Source organism: Xenopus laevis, chromosome 8L (genome assembly GCF_017654675.1).
Source record: "Xenopus laevis strain J_2021 chromosome 8L, Xenopus_laevis_v10.1, whole genome shotgun sequence".
Taxonomy (NCBI): domain Eukaryota; kingdom Metazoa; phylum Chordata; class Amphibia; order Anura; family Pipidae; genus Xenopus; species Xenopus laevis.
The window spans coordinates 97,899,916-97,917,997 of record NC_054385.1 but is presented as its reverse complement, the minus strand read 5'-3'; the positions used below and the strand labels follow the sequence as shown (position 1 = coordinate 97,917,997).

At 40.7% G+C, this 18,082-nt stretch overlaps 1 protein-coding gene and 1 long non-coding RNA gene across 8 annotated transcripts in view; one reads left to right on the top strand and one right to left on the bottom strand.

The window, feature by feature from the left end:
• numbl.L (numb homolog-like L homeolog) overlaps window positions 1–1,112 on the bottom strand; it is a 61,641-nt gene extending 60,529 nt beyond the window's left edge. For 3 of the 7 annotated variants that reach the window (XM_018231064.2, XM_018231066.2, XM_018231069.2), the window contains exon 1: window positions 967–1,097. The gene's annotated coding sequence lies outside the window, so the exon portion shown is untranslated. Of the gene's footprint in view, window positions 1–966 lie in introns of all 7 variants that reach the window. The other 4 variants (XM_018231071.2, XM_018231063.2, XM_018231070.2 and 1 more) reach the window with 4 other exon arrangements.
• Window positions 1,113–1,227: 115 nt separating this feature from the next.
• On the top strand, window positions 1,228–16,935 carry LOC121397138. The gene is made up of 3 exons (XR_005963490.1): window positions 1,228–1,348; window positions 9,952–10,083; window positions 16,875–16,935. It is a non-coding gene; the product is annotated as an uncharacterized LOC121397138 (long non-coding RNA).
• Window positions 16,936–18,082: the final 1,147 nt, after the last annotated feature.

Below are 18,082 nucleotides of genomic sequence, written 5' to 3'. Positions count from 1 at the left end.
CCCAGATCTAATTATTTTACTTTTATAAAGTTTGCCAAGAGTCTAACCTATAGATTAGGGCTCCCTTAAGTCCATAACTTGGTTACAGATACTGGAGAACAATGGGTGAGCCGGCCATTTAGTCCAAGAGCATATAGAACAGAAAAATAAAAATGTCCAAGCCAAATCTCAGTGTGATATTCAAGTTGATTATTTGGGGTGTATCTAGGAGGAGTCAGTTGGCTTATTTCTCAAATCTTATCCAAAAAATAATTTATGTTGAGTGACATGCCACTGCACCAGGCTCCCCATAGGGACAAAGCGCACAATTTGGCAACCTCTGGCCTAAGATGAACAAAGTCTACGGGATTCCAAACCGACTCATATCATAGTGAAACAGGTGCTGCTGTATTTGTCACGTGACATGTTTCAGGGGGTACCTTAGCCATACAAATATGCTCAGCCATTGGCATCAATAGCCACAATGCATGTTATTAGCACGTAGCAGAGTAACAAAAGCTTATCACTGGCCTGCAGCCCAGGGGGTTAACAATCACGTGGTGTTTGAAGCTAACAACTTACAGACAATACTGCATTTAGTTCATACTCAGTGCATTTCTTATTAAGGGACCACCACACACAGATCCCTGGAAGTTAAAGTAATAAGCCCCTCCACTATCATGCCATCAGGCAAGGACTTTCAGCCTCCACCTGTTATGGAGAAACTCCTATCGTTTTAAAAGGGGGTTATGGGAGTTGTAGTACAGCCAAAGCCGTGACGTATGGATCCCTACCACAGGGTTATGTGGATCAAGCAGCCCAGCAACTAGTCACGTGACAGGCCGACGGGTTACCGCTCTCCCAAAGTGCATTACTCCCCGAGTGGAATGGGAACATATGTACATCAGTCATCTCCTTCTCGATGAGCAGGGAAGCGCCATGTAATCAATACAGTCAGTTTAAACTGAATGAGACGCTTTCACTCACCTGAGGAGTGGCACATCCGTCCGTCCAACCCTGGTCTGAGGCTCCACTTCCCAGGTCTCTCACCTGCCCATCCACAACCTAACCCAACAACACTCACTGCTCGCAGCCGCTGCGGAGCCACCCAATTACAGCACCGCCCCTCAAGCAGGCTACAGAGTTGATTGGATCCGCTTCCTTTCCGTCATACACACTGACAAGCCCCTTTCCCTCCTCTTTGCTACCTCCTACTTCTTTGCAACCTGTGCCCGCTGCTCAGCAGGCACGCCTCTTTGTGCTTCGATTGGTCAGCTTATTCGTATCGGCAGCCTATTCGCTGGAACTACAAGAAGCGAGTGATGTCATTGGACAATGTTACATACCGTCAAAAGTTCGATGGAAGAAGGTATTTCCGCTGGGTTTGGTTGCAGAGCAGCGTCTGGCAATCTATATGGCGCACTGAGTATTGCCTGCCCTTACTGAGTACTGCAGCTGGGAAGTTGGAATAGACTGTACTCTGTAGCCAGGCAGGGCAGCAGAGAGTTTATGAGGAAACAGGCTGCTGTTTGTTGCTTCTGTAATATCGCTAGTAAACGGGTAGAGCAAACCGTACAAATAGTTATAGCTACTATCCCATAAACATTTAGCAGAAACGGTGACTTGCAATTCTGTTTGGAGGAGGTTGTTTGTCGATCGGTGATTGGATAAGAGGCAAGGACTTTATGACTCACGGTTGCGACAGATACATTTATAGGGAAAGTTTTAGCATTGTTTTTTTTTTAATTGCCGAAATGATGACTAGAAACGTAGCAAAGGTTCAAAGGGAAACGACCTACTGTATGAGGAACAGAAAGAAGAACAGGCAGCTCTTTCAGGCTTACACACCTCAAATGGCACATGCGACAGCTTTCAAATGAATCTCTCCAGCTTCTCTGGATGTCATTTAGCAGCTGCTGGAGAGTTTTACTATACCCATCAGGGATGGAAGTGGAATTTATAGGTTGGGCAGTATGTGTGGCTCAGAAAAAAACTCAACCCGCACCTGACTTTAAAGGGGAACTCCACACAAACATAGCTTAAGCTTTTTGAAAAGTAAACATAATTTCAAGCAACTTTGCAATATACATCAATCAAAAAATATGCAGACTTTTCATGATTTTTAATGGTTTCGAACAGTTTCCTAAGCCTAGCCCACTGCGCTTCTGTTTATCTTTCTGACTACTTTGCTGAGCTGTTTGACTACTGTTACTTTGTATCAACAGCCACCTGTTCTCAGCCTGCATCCTCCAAACCCCACAATTCCCTGCACACGTGATTTCAATAAGGAACAGAACATCACAGTGCAATGCATTGTGGGTTATGTAGTTCCTGCATTCTGTCTGTAAGCTGTGGAGAAGTTGTTACAGTTTGTAACATCAGTGTTTTAGGGCAAGGCCAGACTTGGCGTTTTTGCAGTGTTTTTACGTTGCGTTTTTAAAAAACAACAGCCAGGTGTAAATCTGACACTGAAACCACATGCGACCGCCAACATGCATTTTTCATGCGTTTTTCAGCACATAGGATTATTTTTCCAACATGCACTTCTCATTGTTTTCATTGAGAATTTGGACGCCATATTTAAAATACACTGCATATTTACGCAAAGTGTGGTTTCAAAAGTGCAGATCCCATAGAGTCTATTGATTTGGTAGTTTCTTGATGTATTGGCATTTCTGCTAAAAAAAACACCAATACTGGCGTCCTGTGGCGGAATTCAGCTTGCAATCGCCCTGTGTGAATTGCCATAGTGCATTTTCCGTTCGTTTTAGTGGTAGTGCAGTTTATGCGTATTTACGCCTGGCTGTTCTTTTGGTTTGGAAGCCGGAGTTCCCCTTTAAAAGAGACATATTATGTAAAAAACACTTGTGATTCATTTTCTGTGGTATTTAATTTGAAGGTATAGTTTAACTTTAAAAAAACTGCAGGAGCACAGGTGAAGCCTTTTCCCCCTCCCACCGACATTACAAAGTGAGTTACATACCAAATGTGGACGTGCAGGTTTGATACTCACCACCCATGAGTGACCTAGCTTATCTATAGATGCCAAAATGGATTAGAAATGATCCGTGTGCATCTTGCATACCCTTACTAGGGTTGCCACCTGACTGCTCCCAGCCTCTGATCATATTCCCTGCTCAGGTGGCAATTTGTTACATTTCAGTGGAGCTGGTAAGTTAAAGGGGTGGTTACCTTTTTGTATTGTATACTATAGAATGACCAAGTCTAAGAAACTTTTCAATTGCTCTTAATTATTTATTTTTTAATATTTTTGAATTATTTACCTTCTTCTACTGACTCTTTCCAGCTTTCAAATGGGGGTCACTAACCCCATCAAAAAACAAATTTATTGTTATTGCTACTTTTTTTTTTTTTTTTTTTAAAAATTCAACTTTGCTTTTATTGAAATAAATACAGGACACAAAGTGCAAGAATATTTTCACATCTTACCAGTTATACATGACAGAATATAAATTTTACTATTCCCAGTTTCCCACCAAAAATATTAATCATTTATGACCAATTGAGGTAAAACATTTTAATACAATCTCACCTGTATTGCTTAATTTTCTGCGTATCTGGAGCTATATGGATGGATAAGGAAATTTTGTTTCTCTTTTCTGGGTCTGTTTCTGACATTCTTTCCATGGTTCTCGAGTTTAACTGGGTATTTAGCTGTTGCATCGTAGGGGTTGCCGGTGTTTTCCATGATTTTGCTATAAGAGTTATTCCTGTGTTGATAATTTGAAACAGTAGGCGCTTTTCTTCTTTTGTAATTTTTGTTGGGTATATTTGCAGTAAAGCTATTTGTGGTAGCTGATGTACCTCACATTTAAGTATCTCCTTACTAGTTTAAAGACCTCAGTCCAGAAAGGTGACACCTTTACACATTGCCACCACATACGAAGCATTGTACCCTGTTGTGCACATTGTCTCCAACAGAGGGTGGAATAGTTTGGAGAGATTTTTGCTATCCTAGTGGGCTTTAAGTACCATCTGCTTGTTATTTTTATGTTTCTATGTGGTTTGTGCAATGCGTGGCCCTAACCAGAATTTTGTTAGCGTAGCTTTCATGTGGTCCCAATTTACCCTGTCAAATGCCTTCTCCACGTCCAGGGACAGCAGGAGGGCCGGTGTTTTGGATTTTTTTAGTATGTGTAGTATGTTTTGGAATCTCCTGCTATCCACTCCCTGTCTGTTCAATATGAATCCCACCTGGTCATTTTTGACAAGAGATGGAAGCACTAAGTTAAAGGGATACTGTCATGGGAAAAAAAATTTTTTTCAAAATGAATCAGTTAATAGTGCTGCTCCTGCAGAATTCTGCACTGAAATCCATTTCTCAAAAGAGCAAACAGATTTTTTTATATTCAATTTTGAAATCTGACATGGGGCTAGACATTTTGTCAATTTCCCAGCTGCCCCTGGTCATGTGACTTGTGCCTGCACTTTAGGAGAGAAATGCTTTCTGGCAGGCTGCTGTTTTTCCTTCTCAATGTAACTGAAGGAGTCTCCGTGGGACATGGGTTTTTACTATTGAGTGCTGTTCTTAGATCTACCAGGCAGCTGTTATCTTGTGTTAGGGAGCTGCTATCTGGTTACCTTCCCATTGTTCTTTTGTTTGGCTGCTGGGGGGAAAAAGGGAGGGGATGATATCACTCCAACTTGCAGTACAGCAGTAAAGAGTGATTGAAGTTTATCAGAGCACAAGTCACATGACTTGGGGCAGCTGGGAAATTGACAATATGTCTAGCCCCATGTCAGATTTCAAAATTGAATATAAAAAAATCTATTTGCTCTTTTGAGAAATGGATTTCAGTGCAGAATTCTGCTGGAGCAGCACTATTAACTTATTCATTTTGAAAAAATTTTTTCCCATGACAGTATCCCTTTAAGTCTCTGGGCTAGAAGTTTAGAGTATATTTTGAAGTCAGTATTAAGCAGTGTGATAGGTCTGTAATTTTGACATTGGTCTTGATTTTTCCCTGGTTTGGGGATGGTCACTACATGGGCTTGCAAGTACTCTGGGTTAATCTAACCAGTATCCATGATGTTTTGGAATAATTTAAATAGGTGTGGGGATAACAATACTGTGTACGTTTTATAATATTGATTGGTAAAGCCATTTGGGCCTGGGGCTTTTTCTGATTTCAGTCCTCTAATTGTTTCTTGTATTTCCTCTAGTGTGATAGGTTCCAACTGTTGTATTGAAGGTGTTGGAAGATCTAGTTTGTTCAAGTATTCAGTAATGTTTTCTGGGAGAGCCTATGTTGTATAGCGTATCGTAGTAAAGTGCAAACCTGTTTGTGATCTGTTATCTTTGTTTGAGCTTCCATTAGGTACTGGATTCGGTTTTGTGCTTGTTTCTGCCTTAGCATGCTTGCTTTATGTGTTCTTTGCACTCTGTTTTTTGTAACAGAGTACTGTTAAGTTTCCAAGGAAGTTTTTCCATGTTTCTATTAAGGGAAAGTTCCATTTCTACCAGAGCGTGCTCGGACCATGTGCGTAGGCCTAGCCATGGTTTACTAACATGTGTAGTGGTCTGCAGGTCCGGAAGGAACATGTCAATTCTAGTGTGTATGGAATCTTGGGGAGAAATACATGTAGTCCTTTGCTAGTGGATATTTTGCTCTCCATATATCAATCAGGGCGAAGTTATGGATTAAAGCCCTAAAGTTCTTGGCTTGGGCCAGTTGGTTCTTGCTAGATACTCCTTTTACTCCTCTATGGATATTTATATGTGGGTTTAAAGGCATGTTAAAGTCCCCGGCTATTATGCATTTTCCTTGCCTGTCACTAAGTAATTTGGTGAGTGTTTGTGAGAGGAATCTGTTCTGATTCTTGTATAAAGGCATCGATATTTACCAGTGTATATTTAATATTATCCAATATACAAATCAATTAAATATCTACCTGCAGGATCTGCAATGGACTGTATTAGCTGAAATGACACCCTTGAGGATATAAGAATAGAAACTCCAATAGTTTTGTTTTGGGAGGAGGAATGGAAGTCCTGGGGGTAATACCTACAGTATTGGAAAATCTAGGGTTTCTTTTTTTGTTTCTTGATAGAAACCTATATCACCTTTTTTGTGTAGGCATCTCTCAAAGCTTGATTTCTTTTATGGGGGAGTTCAGTCCCCTGGCATTCCATGAATAAAAGCGTATCATCTTTCCCATACAGTCCATTGCTTTTCCCCCAGCAATACCACACCTTTCTTACCCTTTAAATTTACATTTTTCGTTATCCTTGCACAGTGACTTTCTGTACCTCTGTATAAATTTTCAAAAACACGTATACTTGCATATGCTTTGTACCAATAACATTTGTTAGAAAAAGCATTAAAGTAAAACATATAAAACTGCTTAACATATAACTTTAACCTTGCAAACTGCAAATTATGCATGTGGCAGCTTGTAGCAAATACCACTAGTTTACTTCTCACTAAGTTTTGAGTCCGTGGGAGCTCCGGAGATATTCCATCTCGTTGTGGTCAGGTGAATTTACAAATTACCTTTCAATCCTGTACAGTCTGTATCCTCTGGGGGTATCAGGCCTTTATAACACCATTTTTCATTGGCCAACTCTATGCCTTTAGCCATTCCTCAATCTGCACGGCAAAGTTGGAGGTTTGCTTTTTGATGGAGACCCTTTATCCCTTTCTGAAGAAATGAGATTCCATCTAGTGAGAGCTTTTTCCGCTTCGTCAGCAATTGTCAGTGTGGTGGGCACTCCATTTCTTTGAACGATACGTTTGACTGGGTAACCCCAGCGATAGGGAATCCTGTGCTGGCGTAGAACCTTGTTTTATCAGCAAAGACCTTCCTCTTTAGAAGCATTGCAGGCAATAAGTCTGTGTAGATCTCCAAATTTTGATATTCTACCTGCCAGCCCTCCTTCTTCCTAGCAAGCAATAATAGTTTCTCTTTAGTTTTGTAGAATACAAACCGCCCTAGTACATCCCTTGGTGCTGCTTTCGGTTTGGAGAGCCTATGTATGCGTCCAGTGCCCATTCCAGCTGATGTGTGTCTGCCATGATTGAGTTCGTAAGTTGTAAAATATAATGCTCCAGCTCTTGTAGTCCTACTGCCTCGGATATCCCCCTTAACCGCAGATTATTGCGCCGTGACCTGTCTTCCAGGTCTGTTACCTAGTCGGTCTGTCTCCGCTTGTATCTTGGTGTGGGAGTCTGCAAGGTCATTATGGGCCTCATCTAATGCACTCATTTGTTCCTCTAGGTGCGCAGTTCTTTCTCCTATGTCTTGAATATCTTTTCGGAGTTCCTCCGACATTTGCTTTATATCTTTCTGAAGTGCGCCTTTTACCTCCTGCAGCATTTCATGAATTTTCGCTGCTGTTGCAGGTGCACACTCACTCTGGGTGTCTGGCGTTGTGTTTTGTATCCGTGCGTCTGCACCACGAGGAGAGTCCAAAATGGCGCTTGAGGCAGCTGGTGTGTGCTACGAAGCTCGGACAAAGTAGGTCGAAACAGCTTTTTGGTTTTTCTGCTGGTTTCTCTATTGGTCCATATTACACAGGCCGGTTTCTGCTAGTATTTCGAGCTGTAATTATCTTTGCATATGTGCCCCTTGAGGATTCTTGTTTCCCCAATCCACGGAGCTAATTCGATATGCGTCTATCTCAGTTGCTAGGCAAGCTCCGCCCCGCTTTATTGCTTTTAATTACTCATCTTTCTATTCAGACTCTCTCCTATTTACATTTCAGTCTCTCATTCAATTAGAGCATGGTTGCTGGGGTAACCAGAATGCTGAAATTGCAATCTGCAGAGCTGCCAAATAAAAAGCTGTATAACTCAAAAACAACAAATAATAAAACACAAAAACCAATTGAAAATTGTCTGAGGAATCACTTTCTTCATACTATAAGTTATCTGAAAGGTGAACAACCCCTTTAAGTTTTGGTGCAAATTAAGGATTTTTGTGCACTGGTCTTGGATTCAGCTGGTTTCCAAACAGTCTGACACATATTGCAGCTTTGTACGGTCACAATGTGCAAATGTTGCTGAGTCACAGGGGTACTGATGCAATTTTGTGGTAATTTTAAGGCTGAAGTTTTGTGGTGTTTAGCAACTATTCTGTTCTGTATCTGTCTAAGACTGTCAGTAAACCTCACCATGAGACATGTGTTGCTGAGGCAGTTTCTCTACTTGGCACATGATGTCTTGATTTTTGGAAATGTTCCCCCTTGACACATTAAATAATTTAGTTTTTTTGCATCTTCCGTATGAGTACTGACTGCTTGGTACCTTTCTATAAACTTAGAAAGCCTACTTATCAAATGCCGAATTTCGAGTTCATGTGAATTTTTTTTAATTCGAATATAATCACAATTCTAACAAAATCTGAAATAAAAGAGAATAGGGAGGGAACATGGTGACAAGAGGAGCTTTAGCACTACAATTAAGCAATAAGTAATTTAATTTACTATCATTTTCATGTAATAAATAAATTTGAATATACTCGAAATTCAACTGGGGTGTTATTTACGCGAAAACTCGATTTGAAGTTGAATCAAATTCGACTTAACTCGATTTGAGTTTTTTCTCTGAAGAAAAATCTAATTTTAGGAAGGCTACTAACATGTCCATATTGGTCCCTGAACCTCTCCCATTGACTTGTACATGAACTCAGCAGGTTTTAGGTGGCGAATAGTTCTTAAAGGGCCAGAGTGTGATAAATCTCGAAATTCTAATTAAAACTCGAATTGTTTGGATCATTCACAATTTGAATTTGAGAGTTTTGACTATAAAAAATAAATAAAAAAATTAATAAATCTGCCCCTTAATAAACATTTCTTATTCTCATTAAAATGTTCTTGCTTGAAAGGATTGCGTTTGCCAAAAGTGTCTTGACTGTCCTGTAAATCAAAATTGTCCTATTCTGATTTTATACAATTCAGATCCCATACAATTGCTTTGGTAAAAATTCACTATAGAATTTACGCCATAATGAAATGATGTATGTGGGATATTAGCATAGATGTTATGACATAGCAAAAGAAGCTGCTCTGTAATACCTGGTAGTCTAGTCCATCCTTCTGCTTCCTGGTCCTTTCCTTTCGGCAAGCCACTTCTGATGTCATCGCTCTTAGGGCAACGTTCAAATATTTATCTGAGCTACAAGCGCTCTCAGTGAAAGTTCCTTGGATGGTGTTTCTCAGGGATAAGTTAGTCTTTAGGACTATACTATCTTTTTTGCCAAAAGTGGTGTCAGAGTTTCACCTGAACCAGGACATCGTACTGCCATCTCTATGTCCGAATCCACAGAATGAGGCAGAGAAACATTACTCTAAGCAAACAGCTTTTAGAAAATCAGAAGCTCTCTTTGTTTCTTATGGGCCACCAAGTTGGGGACAAGCAGCCTCCAAGAGAACGATAGCAAGATGGTTAGTGGAAGTAATTAACTTTGCTTACAAGCAATCTTCAAAACGACCACTGTTTCCTGTCAAGGCTCATTCTATGAGGGCCGTCAGTACTTCCTGGGCACTGAAGAATTGTGCTACATCGGAACAGATTTGCAAAGCAGCAGCATGGTCTTCAGTTCATACCTTTGCAAAGTTCTATAGGCTCAATATTTTCGCCTCAGCAGAGGCAGCCTTTGGGAGAAAGGTGCTGCAGGCAGTAGTACCTCCTTAAATTCTCCCTCCCTTTGTCTTTTCTGGGAAGACGGCTTTTAAACATCCCCAGTCATCTGCACTGACAGTCAGGCTGCCCTGGAAAAACAGGATTTTCTTACCGGTAAATCCTTTTCTCCTGGGCCCGTACTGTCAGTGCAGCAAGTCCCTCCCGTTTTTTAGAGGAGGTGTTGGCGGTTTGCCAAGGTTCCTTTCAGGCCAAAATTACCGGTTATATTTTATAAGAAAAAAAGTGAGATTAATTATATAGTCAGAAGTATGACTGTTTATGTTGATACCATTATGCCTTGTGTGTTTTCCAATATTCTCCTATCCAGGTCTTTGGTACGCAAACTGAATGGGCAAGGCCAGAGCCAAGAGATGAAGGGAGAAGGCTGAGCTTAAAGCTCCGGAGTTTAACCCCAAACGTCTGCACTGACAGTACGGGCCCGGGAGAAAAGGATTTACCGGTAAGAAAATCCTGTTTTTCCCATTGCCCAACAAAGGTCTATTCCTGATAGTTCCTTGGTTTGCTTCTTGTCTGAATTACTGTCCCTTGCCTGCCCTTGACAACTGCTGTATCGCTGCCTGAACTGATCTTTGCCTGTTTTCTGATTACACTTCTGGATCCTGACCCTGAACTGTTTCCTTGACTATGCTTCTGGTTCCTGATTCTGTACTGTGCTAACTAATTGGTTATTGACCCTGGCCTGTTCCACGGCTACTCTTACTCTTTCCCCGTTCCTCCCTTCACACGTTCTGGTTCACTTGCCTGCCCAGAAGTCCCGCCTTACTTCTCTCACTTTAGAACCTGAAGGCATCTGAGTAGCAAAAGGCTCCTCCCGATGTGAAAAGCGGCTGTTTAAAGGCAGAAGCGTGATCCATGACCGGAACCTTGTCGTTTGTTCTGGGTTTTGGGATACTGAACGTGACTGGTAGTACCATCCTGAACCTGGCAAAATTCTAAAAATTTGTACTTAATTGTTCTGATGACTTAGTGCAGGAGAACTAGAAAAATCTTTTACTGGAATGGATAAAAAACATTACAGCATTATTAATATTTTGGGGAAAATTTTCATTTGTTATGTGGACCTGTCACCCAGACAAAAAGCTGTATAATAAAAGTCCTTTTCAAATTAAACATAACATCCAATTTATATTCTATTTTTTATTAAAGCATTTATAGCTGTTGTAAGATCATTTAAAAATCTCAGCTGTCAATCAAATATTGTCTGCCCCTCCTCTATGCCTTAGGCATAGAGGCTGGGCAGACAATTACTTTCACTTTCCATTCAGCACTTCCTAGTTGTCACTGCTCTTCACACATTCCCCTGTTCTCTTCACTGTTTAATTGTGTAGCCAGGGCATGGGGATGGACCCCATTCTGGTGCACAAACAAGATTGTGAGATGATGCAAGGCTTGCATTAAAGGAGAAACAAACCCTTTACCAAAAAACCTCTACCCCCCCACCCCACATACATCCCTCCTCCCCCTCAGCCTAGCTGCCCCCCCGGGGAAATGCCCCTAACTTTTTACTTACCCCTTGGTGCATATTCAGGGATCGCATTTCACCGCAGCCATCTTCCGGGTCTTTGTGTCTTATTCCGGCGCTTCTGCAATTTCCATCCATTTCAGCGCATGCGCAGTTGTCGCAAACCGGTAAATTGCCCCGACTGCGCATGTGCCTCTTCGCCAGTGTCAGCTTACCGAAGACCCGGAAGATGGCTGCGGTGAACTTTGATCCCTAATTCTGCACCGAGGAGTAATTGTTTTGGGTGACGGGTTCCCTTTAAGTATTAAGTCTGGGAGTATAGTTTTCCTTTATTTTGGAGTCTTAGAGCAAGAATTAATTCTTGCAGTTTGATCAAACAAGAATCAATAGATCCCGTTCATTACTGTTCATGACTGTATCTGGGCCTGTAAGAAGGACAGATAGTTAATTTTCACTGGCTTAAACGGATACTGACATAAGAAAATAACTATCTATCATAACATTATCTTTGAATGCTATTTATAATTTTTTCATAAAAGTATTTGCCTGAAGTATTCTTACCCCCATGTTCCTCTATGAGGGGGCTGCCATATTTGTGCTGCAGAAGTCCGTTAGCATTAGAAACTCTGACTAGTTAAAGGGATACTGTCCTGGGGAAAAACATTTTTTCAAAATGAATCAGTTAATAGTGCTGTTCCAGCAGAATTCTGCACTGAAATCCATTTCTCAAAAGAGCAAACAGATTTTTTTATATTCAATTTTTAAATCTGACATGGGGCTAGACATATTGTCAATTTCCCAGCTGCCCCAAGTCATGTGACTTGTGCTCTGATAAACTTCAATCACTCTTTACTGCTGTACTGCAAGTTGGAGTGATATCACCCCCCTCCCTCCCCCCCCCAGCAGCCAAACAAAAGAACAATGGGAAGGTAACCAGATAACAGCTCCCTAACACAAGATAACAGCTGCCTGGTAGATCTAAGAACAACACTCAATAGTAAAAACCCATGTCCCACTGAGACACATTCAGTTACATTGAGAAGGAAAAACAGCAGCCTGCAAGAAAGCATTTCTCTCCTAAAGTGCCGGCACAAGTCACATGACCAGGGGCAGCTGGGAAATTGACAAAATGTCTAGCCCCATGTCAGATTTCAAAATTGAATATTAAAAAATCTGTTTGCTCTTTTGAGAAATGGATTTCAGTGCAGAATTCTGCTGGAGTAGCACTATTAACTGATGCGTTTTGAAAAAAACATGTTTTCTGATGACAGGATCCCTTTAAGAAGGGACAGTCAGGTTGGCAAAACAATCAGGTTTAGGAACTTCAAGTGAAAATTACTTACAAAAGCAGGACTATCAGCGAAAAAGGATCAACATGACCTAGGTAACTTTAAATGTAGATTAATATTTTGAAAAGAAACTTTTTAGTGCCAGTATCACTTTAAGATACAAAGGTCAAGCTGTTGTTGTCCCTACTATTATCAGATTGATCACTTTGTGTATCAGTAATGCATGCTAAGCACAATGGAAGTTAATGCTGGGATGTGGTGACATCCAGGACAGTAGCAGAGGTCCCATTGTCATCAAGCACTACTGTTTAATGTGGGTTACTGCATCAGGCATGCTTTTGCTGCAGCAAAGTGCCTTGTACTGTTTTCATAATCCATCATTTCTCTGTCTTGCCATTCTTTTGGTATGTGTGCCTTTTTGAGTGGGTTCCTATCCTTTTAGTTGTTCTTCTAGTTTGTTTGCCTTACTATGGCACAGTACATCCAGGTGTAATGTTAATATGAATAGTGGCCAGGAAAAGGGAAACATTCTTATCATACTTTTCATAATTCTCCACTCCTTGTGCAAACTGCATGGAAACAGGCTGAGTTAGTTGGTGCTGCTCTTTTAAAGAATTGAACTTAACATTTTCTGGTCTAGGAGCATTAGGCCCCCAATTGTTATGCTGAAAAATATGCAGAAAACCACGTGGTCTAACAAACCAATACTAACATCCTCAGTACTTACTCTATATTACACTGCTGCTACAGCACTGCATATCTGGAGTCAAATCAAAACTAAAAAACACATTCATGTTTCCCCAGCAAAGCTAACTCCCATTAGTGTGCTAGAAACAATGACCCCCAGGCCTCAAAACCACCAATTGGGAACTGGGAAAACTACCAACTATAGCACAGCTATTAAACCAAAATATACTGAAACCGTTCGAACATCTACAGAGGTAATGTCATTTACCAAAAAATGACTTGTACAAATACCTCCAAATGCCACCTTCTACTCCTCTATCTGAAAGCAATCCCACAACAAAAAAACCGCCTTTGAAACCTGTGCTTCAAATCAGCTGGACAACAATTATATCAGACTAGCTCACAATTAATAAACCAAATCACATGGGAACAAGACCTACACTCAATATAAGCCCCCCCCCATAGCTGCAAAGATTTTTCTTTGAACGACCAATTTTAGTGCAATCCAACCAATCCCTCAAATTATCATGAGGTTAGTGGGAATCGAACAATCTAACGATATTTCGTCCGACATTGGTCAGAAAATTGATCGGCCAGGTTAGAAAATTTTCCTCGGTCACAAATCTATCTATTGTCCAATTGTTTGCAGGGTCAAGCAGGCTACCCTCAGTTTTCCTGGCTTCAACTAGACAACATCACTTGAAATGGTCTTTTTAGTTGATGGACAAATCGTACATTTAAACAATCGTTTCAAGATAAGCTTGGTCTAACGATAACGAAAAGTTCTTTTAAAAATCTTTACATCTATGGCTAACTGTGCTCAATGCCCAAATGGCCAACTAATCTTTACTCCAAATGCACAAACCATGTGGAAAATCAAAGGAAAATACTGCACAGATTGTATAATACAGCCACAGTGCTCCATCACATGTTTCCATCTATCTCTGAAAACTGCTGGAGATGCAACAAAATACAAGGTACATATAGTATGTACATATGGTAGGCAGTGCAATACTTGCCCCATTTCGGAACAAAGTATCACAGTTAGTAAAACATGTCACTGGACTACCTACCCGACTCACTCCCTCTCTAGCCTTACTTAACCTTGGACTACAAAACTACCCACATGTACAGGTAGTATTTTGCATACTTACCTCAGCCAGCCTCCTTATACCCCGGAGATGGAAATCTACTCATATCCCAACTGTAGATGAACTGTTCAATCTAACAGATACAAACTATACTATGAAAAATTAGTGCTCTTAAATGTACCACCTTCAAAAAAACAAATGCTCACCTACCAAGTATGGCAGAATTGGAAACAACGGCAACCAGATACCACACTACATGCATAGACACCCCTAAAAAGAAACAGTACATAGCTGAAAGCTGTAGGCCAAAGGGCAGCAGAAGACATTTCAAGCAGCAAACTCTTAATCCCCAATCACCTCTAGTTACAACCCACCTCTTCTTTTTTTACTTCCTTTCCACCCACTAACATAATCCTTGCGTAATTGTTGGCCTCTCAAAGGGGGTATAAATAAAGACACTGCATGTCTGGGTAAAAACATATCCTATAAAGTATTCCATAATTAGAACACTTTTTCATATTTTTTTTTTTAAAAAAAAGCTTTTTATGAGGACAGTTTATAAAAATATGCAATTTTCTTCAGCTGCCATTCTTGCACATAAAAAGAGCATGCGTCATGGTCAGATTTTTTTACTTCCATAAATCTTGTTAGTGTTAAACCCCTTTTTTGTTTATTCCCATAAATATTTATTGATATCTATCTGCCATTGAGGGACGGAATTTTCTGGCCTACGTGGTGGAGATATTGGAAGCCAGTGTTAGCCACTCCCTATTTCTAAACCACACCCACTTTAAACCATACCCATTTTACCACAAGACCATGTCCACATTAATTGTGGTAGCACACCAAGAAACCAAATGGTTGGTGCTCACTGTAGGGATATCACTTATCACTCCTATGTGAAAAAAGTTGTCATATTAAGATATACCCTTAAGTCCATATGCTTCATCCTTTTTCTGTGGATGACAAACCCCCAGAACAAACCCCTACCAGGCTTATGTTCCACAGGAAGAGCAGGGCACACACAGGCAGACTATGGCACACCCAGGGAGCATAGGGAAGACAGAGTATGGCACACACAGGGAGCATAGGGCAGAGTATGGCACACACAGCAAACATAGGGCAGGCAGAGTATGGCACACACTGAGCATAGGGCAGGCAGCGTATGGCACACACAGGGAGCATAGGGCAAGCACTGCATGTCACAGGGAGCATATCGCAGGCAGAGTATGGCACACACTGAGCATAGGACAGGCAGAGTATGGCACACACTGAGCATAGGACAGGCAGAGAATGGCACACACTGAGCATAGCATTATTCTAAATGAGATGTGGGGGTCTATGCTATTATTCCAAAAAAGGTAGCATGGTAGCAGGGATGTGCCCCAATTCCCAAGGCACCTTTAATTAATCATTAAACAAAATATATGTCCCATAGCTCAAAATTTTATAAAAATCAAAAGTTTATTCAATTTAACATAACATTAGTATATACTGACCCCATATGACACCTTACGCATTTCGTACCCTCTGGTGCTTAATCATAGGACAGGCAGAGTATGCCACACACAGGGAGTATAGGACAGGCAGAATATGCCACACACAGAGAGCATAGGGCAGGCAGAACCAAGCAGGAGACAGGGAAACTATTAGGACCATTTTCAGATGTGCTACATACAGTGACACAGTGCTGGTGCTCCATCAGCATTTTGTATAAGGTGAAAATAGGTGAACTATGGTCTGGGTCTCCGTTGTGAACAGTACAGGTCTATATAGTGTGAAAAATAGAGGTGTTTCAAGTGTGAACAATGCAGGGGGGGATTACATGTGTGAACAATGCAGGGGGGGATTACATGTGTGAACAATGCAGGAGTTTATAGGACAAATTTGAGGTGTAAACAATGCAGGGGCCACTTAATCTCTGTAGTGATACCTTTTAAAGCAGACACAGCAGGCCCCCAGTACATTTAAAGGTAGCACATGCACCCAGCATTAGTTGGATATTCTTGATTTGCACTGGTGCTCAGTCACCGGCAACCACAGGATTAACTTCAATGGATTAAATTGGCAAATCAAGAAAACCGCAAAAAGCAGAATACCTGCTATTCAGTCTTTATTGTGCATTCCACACGACATGTTTCGGGCAGCAAGGGCCCTTTCTCAAGGGAATGCACAATAAAGACTGAATAGCAGGTATTCTGCTTTTTGCAGTTTTCTTGATTTGCCAATTTAATACATTGAAGGCCCCCAGTACAGCTTCGAGGGTATTACCTTTACTAGTGTGTCTAATAAGAAAAGTTTTATGGTTAATTATTTGCTGAAATATCTTTAAAAATAACCCTATGTATGAACATTTCCAGAGATGGAAATGGAAGAATTTGACCTCTCTGATGCACCTGATCTCACCTTAACTGAACACCTCTAGGATAAATAGGATGTTTGGACAGGCAGGTATCCACATACTTTTATCAATGCAGTTTACAGTATTTATTGTAATGTAATTTATTGTAATGTTATAATTTATTCAAAATGAATGTATTTATGATGATATTCCCAGTATAGCTTTAGGAGAGGCATTTTAAATTCCCTTGGCTAACAGATTAAATCTAAAAAAGGATCTGGGTGACCCAAAATGTTATTTATTATATGAAATAACAATAAAGCAAAGAGTTTTGGACATACTGTGTTTTTTCCAATACAGGTATAGGATCGATTATTGGGAAACCGATTATCCAGAAAGCTCAGAGTTACTGAAAAGCCATCTCCCATAGACTCCATTTTATCCAAATAATCCAGATTTTTAAAAAGTATTTCCTTTTTCTCTGTAATAATAAAACAGTACATTGTACTTGATCCCAACTAAGATATAATTAATCCTTACTGTAAACAAAACAAGCCTATTGGGTTTAATTAATGTTTACATGATATTCTAGTCTTGAGGTATGGAGATCCAAATATCTGTTAAAGTCCTAGGTCCCAATAATGCTGCATAACAAGTCTCATACCTGTAAATAAATTCTTCTATCTAGCTATGATTGCCTCTTAGAAGTAATCTAGGTGTAAGGGTTACAGCGTGGAACCGCTGTGATAGTGGATAGCCATTCCATTGGGAGAGGATATGGCGGAAGCCCAGGGGTGTACCCATAGATGGTAAGGGAGGCAGACATGGTGAAAATAAAGCAGGTTTACTTGGAGCTTGCAAATAACACAGGAACAGTTCAAAATAAGGTAATTACCAGGAAGGTGAAGATAAGGAAACAATGCTGGAACAAGGCAACACAGGAGCTTGGAATCCAGGAGCTTGGGATACAGGTAAGGAATCACTGGAACAAGATACAGCGACCAGATACAGGATACGATTACAATTAATGACTCAGCCCTGAGCAAGGCTCAGGGCGGGGTTAATAAAGGGACGGTAATTGGGAATGGGAAACACATGAGGGTAAACGAGGTGGGTGGAGAATGGGGAGGAACACACTAGAAACTGACAGGTACATGAAACACAAGACACACAAGGGTAAGGATCAGCCTCAAAGAGCCCCCAGTGGCTCAAAAGAACACACAATGTCCAGAATCTGGGAAATAAAGGTTCGAGTCCCGGGCTGATCCTTACACTAGGTGACAAAAATGGGGTATTGTATGAGGGATTTTAGGGCATAATAAAAGTAAGTCATAAATTCACAGCATCCACCAGGTTACGAAACCTATAATTTTTAGGAGCATTAGTTGATCCCAAGAGAAATGCTCAAGCAATCCTTTTGAGCTTTATTATTTAAAGACAGGCAGGATAATATTGCTGACTATGCTTAAAAAAAAATCTGCGGATTTTATACGTTTTGATGTCTCCAGAGACAGAGGACATTTGATCATTGAGACAGATCTTTAGATAAAGCTGACACAACTGGGTCA